This window comes from Aotus nancymaae, unplaced genomic scaffold (assembly GCF_030222135.1).
Source record: "Aotus nancymaae isolate 86718 unplaced genomic scaffold, 86718_ANA_hifiasm-v0.15.2.pri h1tg000030l, whole genome shotgun sequence".
NCBI lineage: Eukaryota > Metazoa > Chordata > Mammalia > Primates > Aotidae > Aotus > Aotus nancymaae.
The window spans coordinates 26,965,806-26,984,439 of record NW_026988443.1 but is presented as its reverse complement, the minus strand read 5'-3'; the positions used below and the strand labels follow the sequence as shown (position 1 = coordinate 26,984,439).

General features: G+C 43.5%; 1 protein-coding gene across 1 annotated transcript in view; it reads right to left on the bottom strand.

Annotated features, from left to right (window-relative positions):
* Positions 1-18,634, bottom strand: part of TXNL4B (thioredoxin like 4B) — a 42,649-nt gene that overhangs the window by 9,130 nt on the left and 14,885 nt on the right. The gene's annotated exons all lie outside the window — the stretch shown is intronic.

The following is an 18,634-nucleotide window of genomic DNA, read 5'->3' as shown; positions in this document are numbered from 1 at the left end:
AATTCCTGCCTCTCTTCACCCCCTTGCCTCTAGTTTCAGTAAACAACTTTCCTGCCAGTTCTAATCAGTAGTTCACATCTGTTCCCCTGGTCACCTGCTCTGACCTGAGTCACTTTTAGTTACCTGTTCTGCAACCGTCTTTCTTACCAAACTGCTCACCCCACCACTCTGGCTCATACCCCTGCTCCCTTTAAATAGCCAATTGGAATTGGCTTAGATGGTGCAGTCCAACCCTAGCCAACAGGGGAACGACACAGCAGTAGGGGCTTCCTGAGTCAGGGATAAGAACCCCTTCCACTCCCCTGTTCATGTGCATGTGCTCGTCATTGCTCCATTCTTGAGACACACCTTTCTATAGAAGTAAATTGCCTTGCTGAGAAAATTTATATTTGAGTGCTAATGCTTTTACAGCACTGAAAATTTACATATAACATTAACTTTGTTTTAGGTCATGTTTTTACTCTTTAATTTTGTCAAGAGAATTTCTAGGGCTAGCCATGAAACTATTAAGTGTCTTTATAGTTTAACTTAATATTTTCATAAATACAATGAGGGCATTTGTTTTGAATGAGAGATCTCTAAGATTTTTTAAAATTTAGGAGGCTAATTTAAAGGATCTGTCAGCTGGCCATTGACATTTAGAGTTTTCAGTGGTGTACTAATTTCAATAATGACACAATCCAATTGACTCTTTATGGAAAGTCCAGGATGTAATTTTCCAGATATAGAGTAAGTTGTTTTTTGTTTTTTTTTTTGAGTTAAGAAACAGGTGTTTCCTGGGAAGGGTGTAGAAGAGGCAATGCCAAATATCTCCCCATGCAAAAAAGTTCACTCCCAGGAACAGGCTAAGTTGGCAAAAGACTCTAGTTGCCACAGATGGTTAAGGATGATGGTATTTGTGCATACCCTGCCTCCAGCAACCTACAAGTTTGTGGGGGGTCACTAGTCACAGACCTGTTAATCTATGACACTAGGAAGACTCTCCTGGAACTGGACTTTCCCAGGAGTAACCTAGCAACAAGGGCTGAGACAACAAAATCCCCATAGAGAATTTTTTTTTTTTTTTGAGACAGAGTCTCACTCTGTCACCCAGGCTGGAGTGCAGTGGCACAATCTCAGCTCACTGCAACCTCTGCCTCCCGGGTTCCAGTAGTTCTTCTGCCTCAGCCTCTCAGGTAGCTGGGACCACAGGCACATGCCACCATGCCCAGCTAATTTTTTGTACTTTTAGTAGAGATAGGGTTTCACTATGTTGGCCAGGCTGGTCTCAAACTCCTGACCTCATGATCCACTCGCCTTGGCTTCCCAAAGTGCTGGGATTACAGGTGTGAGCCACCACTCCCAGCCCCCACAGCAACTTCTTAAGACAAACTCCTCCAAGAGCTTGACATGTTCAGAACAAAAAGTGTGTTGAAGCCAGGCACTGTGGTTCATACCTGTAATCCCAGCACTTTGGGAGGCCAAGGCAGGAGGACTGCTTGAGCCCTGTGAGGCAGGATAATAGGGTCTGGAGGCAGGGAACATAAGGCCAATTCACGCTGACATCCTAGAACTAAATCAAATGGAAACACTTCAGCTATGACAGGAAATACCCTCTCCATTTACATAGGGCATACACTGAGTAAATGACTTTGTAACTCTACTTCATCCCCTTCATTTACATAGGGCGTACGCCAAGTAACAAATGGAAACCTCTAGAGGGTACTGAAACCCCAGAAATTTCTGTAATGGAGCTCTTGAGCCCCTGTGTTCAGGACCACTCCTATCCTAGGGAGTGTACTTTTGTTTCCAACAAATCTCTGCTTTTGTTGCTTCCCTCTTTCCTTGCTTTGTTTGTGCATTTTGTCCAGTTCTTTGTTGAAGACTCCAAGAACCTGGACACCTTCAACTGGTAACACCAGGAGTTCGAGACCAACCTGGGCAACACGGTGAGACCCTGTCACACTTTTTTAAAGTGTGCACTTTTATTTTCTGACAGAAAAGAGACCCTGTCTCTATAAAAAATTTCAAAATTGGCCAGGAGTGGTGGCAACCACCTGTAGTTCTAATTACTCAAGAGGCTGAGGTGAGAGAATTGCTTGGAGGTTGAGGCTACAGTGAGCCATGATTGTGCCACTGCCCTCCAGCCTGGGCAGCAGAGCAAGACCCTGTCTCAAAGTAATGTTGAGCAGAACCACAAACTGAGCAGTCTGCAGAACTGGCTTGAACAAGAGGTCTTCTAGGGGCTTAGGCTCATGTTCTACCTCTTTTTGTGACAGAATGACACAGAAAGAAGATGACAAAGAAAAGACTATTTCAGTGAAAAAAGGGATCAAACAATAAGAATATTCATATCAAAAACTACCAAAAAGCACACCAGCGCTCTACACCCAAAACCAGTCACACAAATCCTTTTTTCCCTGTGTTAGTCAGTTCTCACGCTGCTAATAAAGACATACCCAAGACTGGGTAATTTATAAAGGAAAGAGGGTTAATGGACTCACAGTTCCACAGGGCTGGGGAGGCCTCACAATCACGGTGGAAGATGAAGGAAGCGCAAAGGGACGTCTTACATGGCAGCAGGCAAGAAAGCGTGTGCAGGGGAACTCCCCTTTATAAAACCATCAGATCTTGTGAGACTTGCTGTCAGGAGAACAGCACAGGAAAAACCTGCCCCCATGACTCAGTTACCTCCCACCGGGTCCCTTCCGTAACACATGGGGATTATTACAATTCAAGGTGAGATTTTGGTGCGCACACAGCCAAACCACAGCACTCCCATTAATCAAGATTATGTTGAGGAGATAAACAGTTACTTTTTCCTGTCTGCGCAACTGGGATTCACAGCAAGACAAGCTGGGGAGCCTGACTGCTGAGGAATTCTTACCCTTTTGCCTGCTTGTCAGGCCCTGGCTTCCCTTCACTATGCCTTCTAGAAGAGCAGAGTGGCTTTGGTGAGCCGCTAACAGCACCAAAACTGCAGGGTTCAAGGGAAAGCTTCCCCCTTGCCTTCTGAAAGTTCACTGAAAAATCACCTCACAAAGGAGATGAGCAGAACTGGCATACGGAGTTATCCATGTGCCCCAGAGTGATTACCCCCTTCCTGAGAAACGGAAGGTCTCAAGGAAAAACCCACCACTTCACTGAGGAGTGAGAATATCTAGCAGAACAGAACTCGGGGCTGGAATTGTGTGGGAAGTCTGAGGCTCAGGAGAAAGGTACGCAGTTGTCTGCAACCTTGGAGGAGCTGGAGGGGCTCAAAGGGCTTTTGGTGGTACCCTCAGGGTCCTTGCAATGTTCCAGGCACAAAGAGTGTGGTGGCAAGATGGAAAAGATGGAAGTGGAATGCAAATGAGGGAGCAGGGAGATACAGGGCTCCTTGTTTTAGGGTCTGAGAGCCTTTCAAGCTTTCAGAGACATTTGTTAATTGTTCCAGTTAGTCGCCTTTAAAAATTTAGAGAGACTGACAATTGTGTTTGGAACTTTCAAAAATGCTGATACTTTGAGATTCCAGATTCTTCTTTGTTCTAATTGTGTGCATCGTTTAATTTAGATACGTCTCCCGGGTCAATCTTGTCTGGGGGCATAAGATGACAAGAGCAATCCTTGGTAGTGATTAGTTAAGTCCATGAACCAGGAGCACCAGCAGAGGACTTAGGGGTGTTTCAGGAAAAGGGCCCATTCCAGCCAGGGGTGGGGCAGGAGGGCACCTGGGGATGTGCTGTTGACCCCAGACTCACTAGGTGTAGGGTGCAAGTACAGACATGGAGTCAGCCTTGTAAGGTACATTACCTAACCTCCCTGAGGCCCTATTTTCTCAACTGTAAAAACAGTGGTTTGATGATATGCTAACAGCAACTTCTAAGAAGATGAATATTGGCCAGGTGTGGTGGCTCACACCTGTAATCCCAGGATTTTGAGAGGCTGAGGTGAGCAGAGCACTTGAGGCCAGGATTTCGAGACTAGCCTGGGCAACATGGAGAAACCCATCTCTACTAATAATACAAAAATTAGCTGGGCGTGGTGGTGCATACGTACATATAGTCCCAGCTACTTGGGAGGCGGAGGCAGGAGAATCATTTGAACTGGGGAAGCGGAGGTTGCAGTGAGCCAAGATGGCGCCACTGCACTCCAGCCTGGGTGACAGAGCGAGACTCTGTCTCAAAAACAAATAAATAAAATAAAATAAAATAAAAAGATGCAGGCTGGATGCAGTGATGCAAGCCTGTAATCTCAGCACTTTGGGAGGCCAAGATGGGAGGATTGCTTGAGCTCAGGAGTTCAAGACCAGGCTGTGCAACATGGCGAAACACCGTCTCTACAAAATATACAAAAATTAGCTGCACATGGTGGCACGTGCTTGTAATTCCAGCTACTCAGGAGGCTGAGACAGGAGAATTGTTGAACCCAGGAGGCAGAGATTGCAGTCAGTGAGCCGAGATCAGGTCACTGCACTCCAGCCTGGGTGACAGAATGAGACTTTGTCTCAAAAAAAAAAAAAAAAAAAGGATGCGTATTATGTGCTGGGCACATTATGTACTTATTAGCTATGGGTGATCATGTAATTTTGTGTGCCTCAGTTTCCCAATGTATAAAATGGGAATAAGGACAGCACTAATCTCAGAGGGTTACTATGAGGACTAAATGTGAAGTGCTTAGAATAGTGCTTAGCATATTCTAAATTTCTAATAAATGTTAGCTATTATTTTTGATATTTCTGATTATCACAAACAGGTCCTGAAAACAGATATTAGTATACCCATAGTTATAGATAAACCAAGGGCTTTGAGAGATTAAATAACGTCCCTAAACCATGAGGCTAGGATTCCATAGAACTGGAGCCCCCCAGGGTATGAGCATCTCCTCCTGATGCAAGCTGTTGGCAGGAAGTGTAGGTGAACCTCTCCATAGGGCTGCTTGAGTGTCCTCACAATATGGCATCAGAGTGATCTAAGAGGGAGCAAGGTGGAAGCTACAGTGCTTTTATAACCTAGCCTTGGAAGTCACACATCATTACTTATGCCACATGCATTCTATTCTTATTTCATTTTTAGAGACAGGGTCTTTCCCTGTCACCCAGGTTGGAGTGCAGTGGCACGATCACAGCTCACTACAACCTCCCAGGCTGAAGCAATCCTCCCACCTCAGCCTCCTGAGTAGCTGGGACTACAGGCATGTGCCACTAGGCCTCACTAATTTTTGTATTTTTTGTAGAGATTGGGTCTCATTGTGTTGCCCAGGCTAGTCTTGAACTCCTGAGCTCAAGAGATCCTCCAGCCTTGGCCTCCCAAAGTGCTAGGATTACAAGCATAAGCTACTGTGCCCAGCTTCATTCTACTCATTGGAATAGAGTTGCTAGTTTAAGCAAAACTAAAACAAAAGGATGCGCAGTTAAATTTGAATTTGAGCTAAACAATGAATACACTTTTAATGTAAGTCTATCGCTTGCAGTATTTGGGACACACTTATTCTACAATTTATTTGTTGTTTATTTGAACTCAAATTTAACTGGGCATCATATATTTTATCTGGCAATCCTATGTTAGAAGCCAGTCATTTAGTCCAGCCCACTTTTTTTCTTTTTTTCCAAGTGAGCTGGTGAAGAAAAATGTGGTGGCTTCCACTGTTGAAGGGAGGAATGTCCAATAATTTGTCGAGGTATTTTTCAACCACCACAAGCAGGAGTTTGAAAAAGTTCATCTGGTTCTGGGGTCTGTGGATAATTGCATGTGAGTCTAACAGGATAAAGCGGTAGTTCAGGGCTAAGCAACGTGTTCTTCCAAACGGTCTTGCACATTTATCAGAAATCACACACATTATCTTATCTGAGCCTCAGACAGCTCTGTGGAGTAGTTGAGAGTGGCAATTGCAATCCCCACTTGACAGGTGAGGAAACAGATTAAGCACCTGCTCCAAGGTGATATGGGCAGAAATGGTGGAGGGGGCAACGAATCCTCCTAATCTCAAGTCTGGCATTTGTTCTGCTCCACCCAGTCACATTCTAACACAGTACTGATGTCTCCACTACATGTCTTAGATTCATTTTCTATCTTCTGCCATGTTGTTATCTCAAATAGGTGATGGGATTTGTGGCTCCTTGCAGCAGTGCTGGGTGACAGCAGAAGACTATTAGAGAAGCTGAGGCTGGAGGGCAGCCTTCTATCTCCACATCCACAAGCTCTGAGACTCATCCTGGCTGAGACCGTAGGCTTCAACCCATTCCTCACAGACCCTTTGTGTTGACTGGTTCCACAGTGCTGACAGGAACCCCATTCCTTTGCACCAGGAGGCCATCAGCCTCACATAAGAAAGCTGAGGAATAGTCAGCCCAAATAGAGAATTACTCTCCTGTAATTTGTATTATAATACATTTTAGGCTGGGCATGGTGGCTCATGCCTGTAATCCTAGCATTTTGGGAGGCCAAGGTGGGCAGATCACTTGAGGCCAGGAGTTCTAGACCAGCCTAGGTAACATGGCAAAACCTTGTGTCTACTATTATTAATATTAGCCAGGTGTGGTGGTGCACACCTGTAGTCCCAGTTACTTAGGAGGCTGAGGCAGGAGAATCACTTGAATCTGGGAGGCAGAGTCTACAGTGAGCCAAGATCACACCACTGTACTCCAGCCTGGGCGACAGAGCAAGACTCTGTCTCTGAGAAAAAAAAAAAGAAGAAAAGAAAGAAAAGAAAGTTTAGATATAAGAAAATCTGAAAGAATAGTATAATAGATATCCGTACTCCTTCCACCTACACTCAGTAATCCTTACTACATTTTCCCTGTTGGCTCTGTCAATCTTTTAACCTATTTTTATTGTGTATTTTGGTTCACTCCTAGCTACTTTGTAACCTGCGTTATCTAAGTACGTGTTCCTATGTAACCATTAGTCTATAATCACACATAAGAGAATTAATTATGATTTGCTAGTATCATTTAACACTGAGTCATGTTCAAATTTCTCCTATTGTACCTAAAATATCTTCCTTATCCAATCAAGGCTCATCCATGTGCCCTTTAGTTTCTTTTAATTTAGAACAGTAACGTCTCATGAGATCAGGCCAGTTATCTTGTAGATGGCTGTTTTAGTTTGTTCTCATGCTGCTAATAAAGACATACTTGAGACTAGGTAATTTATAAAGCAAAGAGGTTTAACTGACTCACAGTTCAGCATGGCTGGGGAGGCCTCAGGAAACTTACTGCCATGGTGGAAGGGAAAGCAAACATGTTCTTCTTCACATGGTGGCAGAAGGAGAAATGCAGAATGAAGGATTGGGGAAAACTCCTCATAAAACCATCAGGCCTCATGAGAACTCACTATCATGAGAGCAGCATGAGAGTAACTGCCTCGATTCAATTACCTTCCACAGGGTCCCTTCCATGACATGTGGGGATTATGATAACTACAATTCAAGATGAGATTTGAGTGGGGACACGACCAAACCATATCAATGGTTCCATGTTCTGGATGCCCAGTATAAAGACATTTCCTGATTCCAGTATAGTTGGATATGGGCCTGTGACCAAATTCTATTCAATGACATATATGTGAAAGTATTGTGTGAAGTTTCTGGGAAGTCTGCTGCTGCCTGGAATATGGGTATGATGGCTGGAGCTCTGGCATTCATTTTAGACCTGAAGATCGGGGTCACCCTGCAGGGATGATGGAAGCAAAAGCTGGGAAGAGCTTAATGTAGCCACCAATACCAGCTCTGTCTGCCTACTTCCCCACCTCTTTACCTGAGAAAACAGAACCTTGTTTGTGTATATGTGTGCATTTTTTTAAATTAATTAAAAAAATTTTTTTAGATCCACCTCATCCTCCAGGGTAGCTGGGACTACAGGTGTGTGCCACCACACTTGGCTAATTTTTGTAGTTTTTGTAGAGATGGGGTTCCACTATGTTACCCAGGGTGGGTGGGACCTTGTGTGCTTAAATCCCTGTTAAGTCACTTAGTCAAATTTAATCCTAGCTAATAAACAAGCCAGACTGAGGCCTACTATAGTTTTATATTTGCTTAGAAGAGATGTTATGTGCTTCCCACTTGGCTAAAACATGTTTTAGGATTTCTCTTTCCTGCAGGTGCAGACCTCTGGTCCCGGTACACCATGGGAAAGCTCTCAGACGATGTTACCTATCCTCTAGTCTGGCCACCTGTGATGTTGAACGAGTCTTGGCAGCCAGGGAAAATTTCTCTAAGAACCTTGTGGTTAGACACGTAAGAAATAAAGTCACTGTGGCTTGTCACATGTAAGAGGACAGCAGTGGACAGGGCATAGTGGTGTGTGTGCAGGAGCAATGTGGGAATGATCTGGAATTTGTGAACTACCTGGGAAGCAATACAAGGATAAGGCTCCAAAGGGCAGGGCTTCAGGAGAGGAAACAGATGAACATTGCACTCCTTGCATTCCTGCCAGCCACAAAGGTTTCCTGCATGCTGAAATCTCCATCCGGAAAGTGTCCCATAGGAAACAAAAAGTGTTACAGTGTGTGGAGGTCACCTGGCTGCTGCACCACCTGACACCCCGTTAATCACTCAAGTTGGTGGGTTCAGGAACAAAGCTGTGGGCTACAACAAGCCCAGTGCTTCTGTAGTGGAGAGGGGATTCGCTTTGGGCTTGGCAAGTTTATGGGAGTCTTTGATTTCTCCCACTGACTGCTTAAAAGCAGAGCTCCATTTAAATTCTATTCCTTCTGGAGAGATCTGTCCTGAGACCAGGGTGAATGGTTCACTCCTCCCTGCATCTGGCTGGCACCCAGGGCACTGTGCTGCCCAAATGCTTTGAAGATAGCAGGTAGTTTCCTTGATCTATTTCCTAATGTGCGTCCCAGCCATGGCCCACGTGGTTTCTGCCTGCTCCAGCGCCACCAAGGCCAACACAGGGGTCATGCTTGGAGAAAGCCTCCAACTCTTTGCAGCTTCTCCAGACTTGGGTGCCAGTGCTTTCGGGTTCTCCTTATCCTCTTTGCTGGGTATCACTGCCTCAGTCACGGTTGAAATCTGAGACACAGGGTTCTTAATGGGCTTCCACAGCCATGCAGAATTGATACCCTTTAGCCTGGCTAATGTGGTTAAGCTAGCAAGCTTATTATCCCTTCCAAGTCTGAAATGCCTTAACGCAGTGAAAGATCTGCCCCCAAATGACCCTTAAAAGTGACTCTAATGGTGAGCCCTTAATGCTGATTATGTGACGGGATCTTCTTAATGTTATTTTTGAGACAGGGTCTTGCTCTGTTGCCCAGGCTGGAGTGCAGTGGCGCAATCAGAGCTCACTGCAGCCTTGACCTCCCAGGCTCAGGTGATCCTCTCCACTCAGTCCCCTGAGCAGCTGGAGTTACAGGTGCATACTACCATGCCTGGCTAATTTCTTATTTTTTTTTTTATTTTTGAGATGGAGTTTCACTCTTGTTGCCCAGGCTAGAGTGCAATGGCGTGATGTTGCCTCACCACAAACTCCACTTTCCCAGTTCAAGAGATTCTCCTGCCTCAGCTTCCCAAGTAGCTGGGATTACAGACATGTACCACCATGCCCGGCTAATTTTTTGTGTGTTTAGTAGAGATGGGGTTTTTCCATGTTGGTCAGACTGGTCTCGAACGCCCGACCTCAGGTGATCTGCCCGCCTCAGCCTCCCAAAGTGCTGGGATTGCAGGTGTGAGTCACCGCACCTGGCTCTTTTTTTATTTTTATTTGTAGAGATGGGTCTCCCCATGTTGCCCAGGCTCATCTTGAACTCCTGGTCTCAAGTAATCCTCCAGTTTGGACTCCCAAGTGCTGGGATTATAAGCATGAGCCACCGTGCCCAGCCCGTGTGAGGGAGTCCTGAAAATTCTGTGTAGTTCATCATGTGGGAGAGGTAGCACCCAGGGTGGTTAAGGACTTGGCCTGGGTTTGAATCCTGCCTGCTCTCTTTACTAGCTGTTTTACCTTGAGCAAGTTCTATAACCTCTCTATGCCCCAACTGTAAAAATGGGGTTGTTAGATAATAGAAAGACCTACTGCTTATGAGCTGTTTTAGAATTAAATGAGTGAATACACAGAAAGCACACAGTACAGTGCCTGGGACATAGGACTCTCCCAACGTTACCTGTTACTAGGAGTTGACTGAATTTTCTCCTAAAGTACCTGCAGGGCTGGTTCTGTGGACAGCTTTTATGCTTCTGAGGGCTGGATCTTCTGCAGACAGAAGCTGACGAGACAGGTAGCACTTACTTATGTTACAGTTTTGATTTCTGCCCCCACTCTGAACTCTTTGAAGGCAGAGGCTATGTTTATCATCCATTGATTCAATCAACTGGACTAGGCCTCTGCTGCATGCCGGGCATTGCGGATATAGAGATAAAGGTGAATGAAAAACACCGACGTGGTCCTACCTTTCCTCAAATCTGTCCCACAAATGTAGGTTGAAGAAACTGAGTAAGGTTGATCTGAATTCTTTTGAATAGAGAGTCAGTTTTTACACTCATACGAATGTCCTCATGCCTTTGACACCTGCCCAGTTTCACGCTGGGAAAGGCAGTATTATTTTGGAAGTTTTGACAGGTTGTGTGGGTTGCCCACCTTGGTTGGCTGTTTGCTGACAGGAAACCAGTCTGAGGGTAGTATTTGATTTAGCCGCCTGGATCTTGGAAGTTCCTCATTTACAAACTATCAGTGTTGATGCTACTTTTGAAAAACTTTAAAAAAGCTTAAAATATCAATGTGTATGGTACAAAATATCCATATTTGTGTCTGCCAGTGGCTCAGTTTTGGAGAAGAGATTTGCTGACAGTAAGGAAATACAACTAGGAAGCCATGCCTATGTTCCAGGCACAGCAGGTCCCTGTAGCCCCTGGTCCTGGTGACTGTGAAAAAAGGAGACAGTCTAGAAATAGGTGTAATCATGTCAATGTCTTTGTTTAACTTTCTTATCAAGATAAACTGTGATTCTGAACAACATGTGCTGTTCTGAATTCAACACTCCACTTTCCATTCTGTTCAAAGGTCACGTATACTCCTGGGAATACTCACGGTTCTTACTTCATGGCTATGCAGGTATTTGTTGCCACACTACTTAAATACATTAAATATCATTTACAGTAACATAAAAATCAAATGCTTAAGAATAAATCTAATGAAAGAGGTGCCAGGGATCTGTATCAATATGAACAAATTATTAAAATTAAAGGCAGCCTAAATAAATGAAGAGAGATGCTATGCTCATTGCTCGAAAGACTCAACACAGTTAAGATGTCAACTCTCCTCAGAGTGATCTGGAGATTCAATGTAATCCCAATAAAAATCCCAGCAGGACATTTTGTGAGAATTGGAAAGCTGATTTTAAAATTTACATAAAATGGAAAAGACCTAGAATAGTCAAGACAAACTCTGAAAGAAAATGAATAAAGTTGGAACACTTATAATAGCAGATAGCAAGATTTACTACAAAGTTCCCATTATTGGCCAGGTGTGGAGGCTCATGCCTGTAATGCCAGCAGGTTAGGAAGCTGAGGTGAGTGGATCACTTGAGCCCAAGAGTTCAAGTCCAGCCTGGGCAACATGGCAAAACCACATCTCGACAACAACACGTTGGCTGTGTGTGTTGGCAAGTATCTGTGGTCTCGGCTACCCGTCAGGCCGAGGTGGGAGGACTGCTGGAGCCCAGGAGGTTGCGGCTGCAGATCTTGCCCTTGCACTCCAGTCTGGAGGACAGTGAGACCCTGTCTCAAAAAAATGTTCCCATTTGTGAACCCCCCAAATTTGAGACAGGTCTCAGTTAATTTAGAAAGCTTATTTTGCCAAGGTTGAGGATGCACACGCGACACAACCTCAGGGGGTCCTGACATGTGCCCAACCTCATGAGGTCTGTCCAAGGCAGTCAGAGCACAGTTTGGTTTTACACATTTTAGGGAGATATGAGAAATCAACATATGTCAGTTGAACACTGGTTTTGTCTGGAAAGGCAGTAGAACTTGAAGCAGGGAGGGGCTTCCAATCATAGGTAGATAAGAGACAAATGGCTGTATTCTTTTGAGGAGGCAATCGGATACAAATTTATGTCAGTCAGCGGAGGGGTGACTTTGAATAGAATGGGGGCAGGTTTGCCCTAGGCAGTTCCCTGCTTAACTTTCGCTTTAGCTTAGTGATTCTGGGGGTTTAAGACAGTTTCATTTCACATATTATTAAGACAATATGACAATGACTCCAGATTAGACAAATACACTAATGGAAGAGAACAGAGGATTCAGGAGGAGGCCAATACCTATGTAGTCACCTGATTTATAATAAAGATAGCACTCCAATTCAGGGGCAAAGGATGGTCATTTTAGCAAGTAATACTGGATTGACTGCACATCTATATGAAAAAAATGAACTTTTTTCTCATATCATATACCAATATTAATTCCAAATGGATCACAGACCTAGATTTGAAAGGTAAAACAATACACTTTTAGAAAAAAATATAGGAGAATATTGTCACAACCTTGTAGGCAGAGATTTCTTAATCAGAAGATAGAAACCACTAACTATGAAATTTAAAAAACTGTTAAATTAGGACTTATTTAAGATTAAGAACTTCTGTACTTTTGTTCTTCAAAAGATTAAGAGAATTAAAAGACAAGCCACAAAATGGGAGACATGTTTACAATACATTTATCCAAAGAAAGACTAGTATGCAGAATACTTTAGAAAAAGACAACAAATCTACAAGGAGACATTCTGTAAAGAGGGTATCTAAACGGTCCAACACAAATCTAAAAAGTGCTCTACATCATTTGATATTGGGGAAATGCAAAATTAAAGCCATTATTATTATTAGTTTTTGAGACAGAGTCTTGCTCTTTTGCCTGGGCTGGAGTGCAGTTATGTGATCTTGGCTCACTGCAACCTCCACCCCCTGGATTCTAGCAATTCTCCTGCCTCAGCCTCCAGAGTAGCTGGGACTACAGGCCTGTGCCACCACACCTGGCTAATTTTTGTATTTTTAGTAGAAACAGGGTTTCACTATGTTGGCCAGGCTGGTCTCCAACTTCTGACCTCAGGTGATCCACCCACCTCGGCCTCCCAAAGTGCCAGGATTACAGGCCTGAGCCGCTGCACCCGGCCTCCATTATTATATTTTACTACATATATGCAGAATGGCAAAACTTGAAAAATATTGGCAAGGATGCAGAGCAACTGGAACTTTGACATACTGCTGATAGGAGTGTTTACTGGAAAACTGGGAATCTATTACAGCTAGACATATGCTTTCCTATGATACAACCAGGTACGTATCCAAAAGAACTGAGTGCAGGTAACCAGCAAAAGATATATGCAAGAATGTTCACAGCAGCTTGATTTACAATAGCCCCCAAATGGAATCAGTTTAAATCTCTCCATCAGGAGACTGGATAAATCAATTGTGCTTTAGTCACACAATGGAATACTTCTCAGCAATGAAAAAGAAACTAATGTGACAACACAACATGGATGATTCTCACAGACATTATGTTGTAAAAAACAAGCCAGAAACAAAGAATGCCTATTATTCGATTCTATTTATATGAAGTTCAGGACCAGGCAAAACTATTCGATCATGATAGAAGTCAGGACAGTGGTTACTTTGGTAGGGGTGGGGTGTGGACTGAAAGGAAGCCAAAGAAGTTTTCTGGGGTGCTAGAAATATCTCATACTATAAAGATTCATTGAGATGAACACTTAAGATTAGGCATTTTTAGTAAACGACGCTGGATCATTTGTACATCCATATGGAGTGAAATGAGAGTGGTCTCCCTACCTCACTTCCCTGTGTGTGTGGAAGCTATTCATAACACCAAAATTAAAGTACATGTGATACCTCCTCCTTAAATTAAGAGTATAATATGGCATTTAAAATGTTTTAAAGAGTTTGCTGCAACATAGAAAATGCCTACAACATTGGGTGAAAAGAGTAGACCTAAAAATTCTATACAAAGAGTGATCACAACTGTGTAAAAGTATGTAGAGAAACAGAAGGAAGTGACGCTGAAGTGTTAACGTCGTTACTGGTTGTCTCGAGGTGGTGAAATTATCGGAGGACTTGTTTCTTATTTTCATTTGTTGGTAGCTTACAAAATTTCAAGACTTTTGTAATGGCAGAGTGAGCTTTTTGTTTTTGTGAGACAGGGTCTCAATCTGTCACCCAGGCTGAAGTGCAGTGGTATGATCTTAGCTCCCTACAGCCTCAACTCCCAGGTGCAAGCGATCCTCCCACCTCAGCCTCCAGAGTAGCTGGGACTACAGGCGTGTGCTACCATGCTTGGATAATTTCTTGTATTTTTCTGTAGAGACTGAATTTCATCATGTTGCCCATTTTATTCCATATGGTGTCCAACTCCTGGGCTCAAGCAATCGACCTGCCTTGGCCTCCCAAAGCACTGGGATTACAGGCATGAGCCACTATGGCTGACTGGCAGAGTGAACTTTTAAAAAGAATTTTTTGCTTCTAAAATCAAAACTCTCCCCTTCAAGCTCCGCTGTCAACTGCTGTCCTGCCTGTTAATGTTTCAGGCTTTCCTGCTTTCTATTCTCCCAACAAAATATATTCCTATTTCCCTTGGCGGAGCCTTCTGACTTGCTCTCTCACACCTTGACTTTTCCATTGAAAGACAGAAGCCTTTTGGGCTGGATCCTGTTTCTCCTCAAGTTAATGAAAGACACCCAGGGCAGGAAGGCTGTGTGTGAATGCTCCCCTGTTGGCCAAGACAAGGGGTCAGAGTAATAGAGTTAAGGGTATGTTCAGAGGAAGAATGAATTTTCACGAACCTGGTGAATAAACAATTGTTCTACAGCAGTGGTGAGAAATGTTTCACTTTAGACACCCTAGGAGGGCACCAGCTGCAGTCTGAGGAGGAAGTCTCTTCCTGCATTTCACAGGACCAGCGCTCTCCCCGCTTCCCTGAGGATCCACAGAGCTGCAGAAATAGAAGCCGTCTCTTCCCTCTGGAAAAGTAGCAGCAACTGGACAGAGAAGAAACAAGAAGCCTGGGGCTGTGACATTTCCAAGACCAGACAGAGGACTGTGAGAGGCTAAGGCTTGACAGTTTCTGTGGGGAGGGGTGACGGACTGGATGAGGTGGCGGGGGAGGAGGGCATGAGGATGTCAAAGGAGGGAAGGGTTCCAGGTGTAGTGGAATCCTTCACAGTCTTCAGCACATGTTATCCTTGGAAAATGTAGGGTGTAGCTCCCTCCTTCTGGTCACTGAAGGAAACTGGGTGGCAAAGTGCAGGTAAAGACAAGCTGTGACAGAGCATGGCAGGAACCCAGGGACCTGGGGAGCAGAATTCTAACACCTTCACCTCAGATTCAGCCAGAGCAGCTCCATTTCCATCATTCCATATGCCAGTTCTACTGGTTAACATTTGCTACCTAACGAGTCTTTCCCAAGCTTAGTGGCTTAGAACATCCATCTTTTATCGAGCTTATGATTCTGTGGGCCAGCAATGTACGCTGCGCTTAGCTGGAGGTGGTTTTGGTCAGGACCAGTTTCAGCTGGTGTTGGCAGGGGCTCGCTCATGCCTCTGTGGAGGGCTTCTGGGAATTTGGGGCTGCCTGTCAGCTGGGATTTCTGGGTTCTGCTCTATGGGGATCTTTCATTCTCCAGCAATGGAGGAATAACTTGGGCTCATTCATAGGGCAGCCCCCAGATTCCAGGTGCTGGAAAAGCAGGCAAACCCCAATTCACAAGCATATTTCAAGGCTATCATTTTTATATTTGCTGCTATTTCAACATAGCCACAGAGCCAAACCCAGATTCCAGGGGTACAGAAATCGGCTCCTGCTTATGAGTGAAGAGCTGCAGTCTACTGTCTCGTACCTGCAGGGGTGGGGAGAAGTTATGGACATTTGAAATGTAGATTCTCACATCCCCAAGCAGACCTGTTGGATCAAATTCATGGAAAAGGGGCCACTATGTCCTCTGGGTTATTCCCTCCTCCTTCATATTTTTAAATATTTGATACTTATAAAACATTATATGTGACATATATATGTGGGCATATATATATATATTTTTTAAATAAAACACAATAATATAATGTACATTAATGAACTTACTACCCAGACAAAAACCTGGGTCATTAACAACTTATTTATATTTCCCTAAGTGTCTTTCTCTTATGCCTTCCTCCTACCTCTCCCCGGGATGTAACATTTCACATTTTAGGATTTCCGTTCCATTAAAAGACTTAAAAATACAGTTTTGTCTCTTTGGTATCAATGCCTGAGCAACATACTGCTGAGTCTTGCTTGTTTCTTTCCTTTTTTTTTTTCGCTCCAATAAAAAGAAGTTTATTTACTTACTTCTTGAAATTTTTATTGTGCTAAAATATTGATAACATAAAATTTCTGATTGTAACCATTCTGAAGTATACAATTCGGCAGTATTTATTACATCAGCAGCGTTGTGCAACCACCACCATTGCGGGTTTCCAAAATTTTATCATCGCCGCAAACAGGAACTCTGTACCTATTAAGCAAGCACTTCCCATTTCTGGCTTCTCCCAGCCCCTGGTAAAGTCCAATCTACTTTTTGTTTCTATGCATTTCCTTATTCTAGATACTTTATTATAAGTGGAATCATATAATATTTTGTCCCTTTTGTGTCTGGCTTCTTTCACTTAGTATGTTTTCAAGGTTTATTCATGTTGTAGCATGTACCAATTTTATTCCTTTTTATAGTGAATAGTATTCCATTGTATGCATTTGTCCATTCCTCTGTGGATGGAAGCTTGGATTGCTTCCACCTTTTGGTCATTGTGAAAATACTGCTATGAATGTTGGTGTACATGTCTCTGAGTCTCTGATTTTAATTCTTTTGGGTGTATACCTTGAAGTGGAATTGCTGGGTCACATGGCAACTCAATGCTCAGCTTTTTGAGGAACCATAAAACTGTTTTCTACAGCAGCTGCACCATTTTACATTCTTACTAGCAAGGTAATGTACCAGGGTTCTAACTTTTCCACATCCCTGCCCACATGTGTTACACACAAACACACACACACACTCACTACTAGTAGGTGTGGTGCTTTACTGTGGTTTTGATTTGCATTTCCCTATTGACATTTTCCAATTAGTGTTCAGTGTCTTTTTCTTTTTTTTCTGAGATGGAGTCTGGCTCTGTTACCCAGGCTGGAGTGCAGTGATGCGAGCTCAGCTCACGGCAACCTCCGCCTCCCAGGTTCAAGCGATTCCTTTGTCTCAGCCTCCTGAGTAGTAGCTGATACTGCAGGTGCATGCCACCATGCCCAGCTAATTTTTGTATTTTTATCAGGCTGGTCTCAAACTCCTGGACCCAAAGTGCTGGAATTACAGGTGTGAGCCACTGCCAGGCCTTGAGTATCTTTTTATGTGCTTTTTGGCACTTTATGTATATTTTCTGGAGAAAATGTCTATTCAGATCCTCTGCTCATGCTTTAATTGAGTTGTCTGTCCTTTTGTTGTTGTGGTAGGAGTCCTTGATATGCTCTGGATATTAACCCTTTATCAGATATATAATTTGCAAAGATTTTCTCCCGTTCTGTAATTGTCTTTACTTTCTTAATACTGCCTTTTGATGCACAAACATTCATTCTGATAATAATCAATTTATCTAATTTTGATTTGATTCCTTGCGATTCTGGGGTCATATCTAAAAATCCACTGCCAAGTTTTACTTCATTTTGATCTCTAGAAGACTACTATCATTCTGAAGGTAATCTCCTGAAACTTGCGGTTTTCTTTCAAAAATCACGTTTGTAAGACTATCCATGTTCTTGCAGAGTTTATTCATTTTCAAGCTGTGTAATATTCCATCATGTCAACATACCACGCATGGTTGACACATCCTCCTGTTTATGGGCATTTGTCTCATTTCTAGCTACTCTCCTATTATATCAGTGTCACCATGATTATCCAAAAGTAATTATTTTGTACACTCTAAGAACCACTAACCCTTTTTTTAAAGATTTACTATTATTATTTTTTTGAGACAGAGTCTCACTCTGTCGCCCAGCCTGGCATGCAGTGGCACGATCTTGGCTCACTGCAACCTCTGCCTCCTGGGTTCAAGTGATTCTCCTCCCTTAGCCTCCTGAGTAGCTGGGATTAGAGGTGCATGCCACCACACCCAGCCAATTTTTTGTATTTTTAGTAGAGATGGGGTTTCACATGTTAGCCAGCATGGTCTCGATCTCCTGACCTGACCTCGTGATCCACCCACCTCGGCCTTCCAAAGTGCTAGGATTACAGGTGTGAGCCACTGTGCCCAGCCTAACCCTTTTTAATTACTAAATCAATCTTGTATTGAGTTGCTACTAAATTTCAATTGACTAGTACCTGGGATGCACACAGGTGAAGACATTTGGCTGAGACATATGGCTTTTTCTCATCTGCCTATTTAGGCTACTCACCAGACTATAAAAACATGAGAACCACTGTCATTGAGCATGGTCTGTGTCAGTCTACACTATAGCTTTTATTAGTTGTGTGATTTCTTGCAAAGAGCAATCAGAGAAGACACAATAAACACATTTACTGATTTCAGGCTGGAGAGCTTTTAAGCAACATGGAGATGTCCACACACAAGGTGAAGAAAATTACTGTGACAAGGAAGTGCTTTCTTTAGAGCCCCATATAAGCTAGGCTGCAGAAATGTCTACAATGGGTTTGAAACAACTCC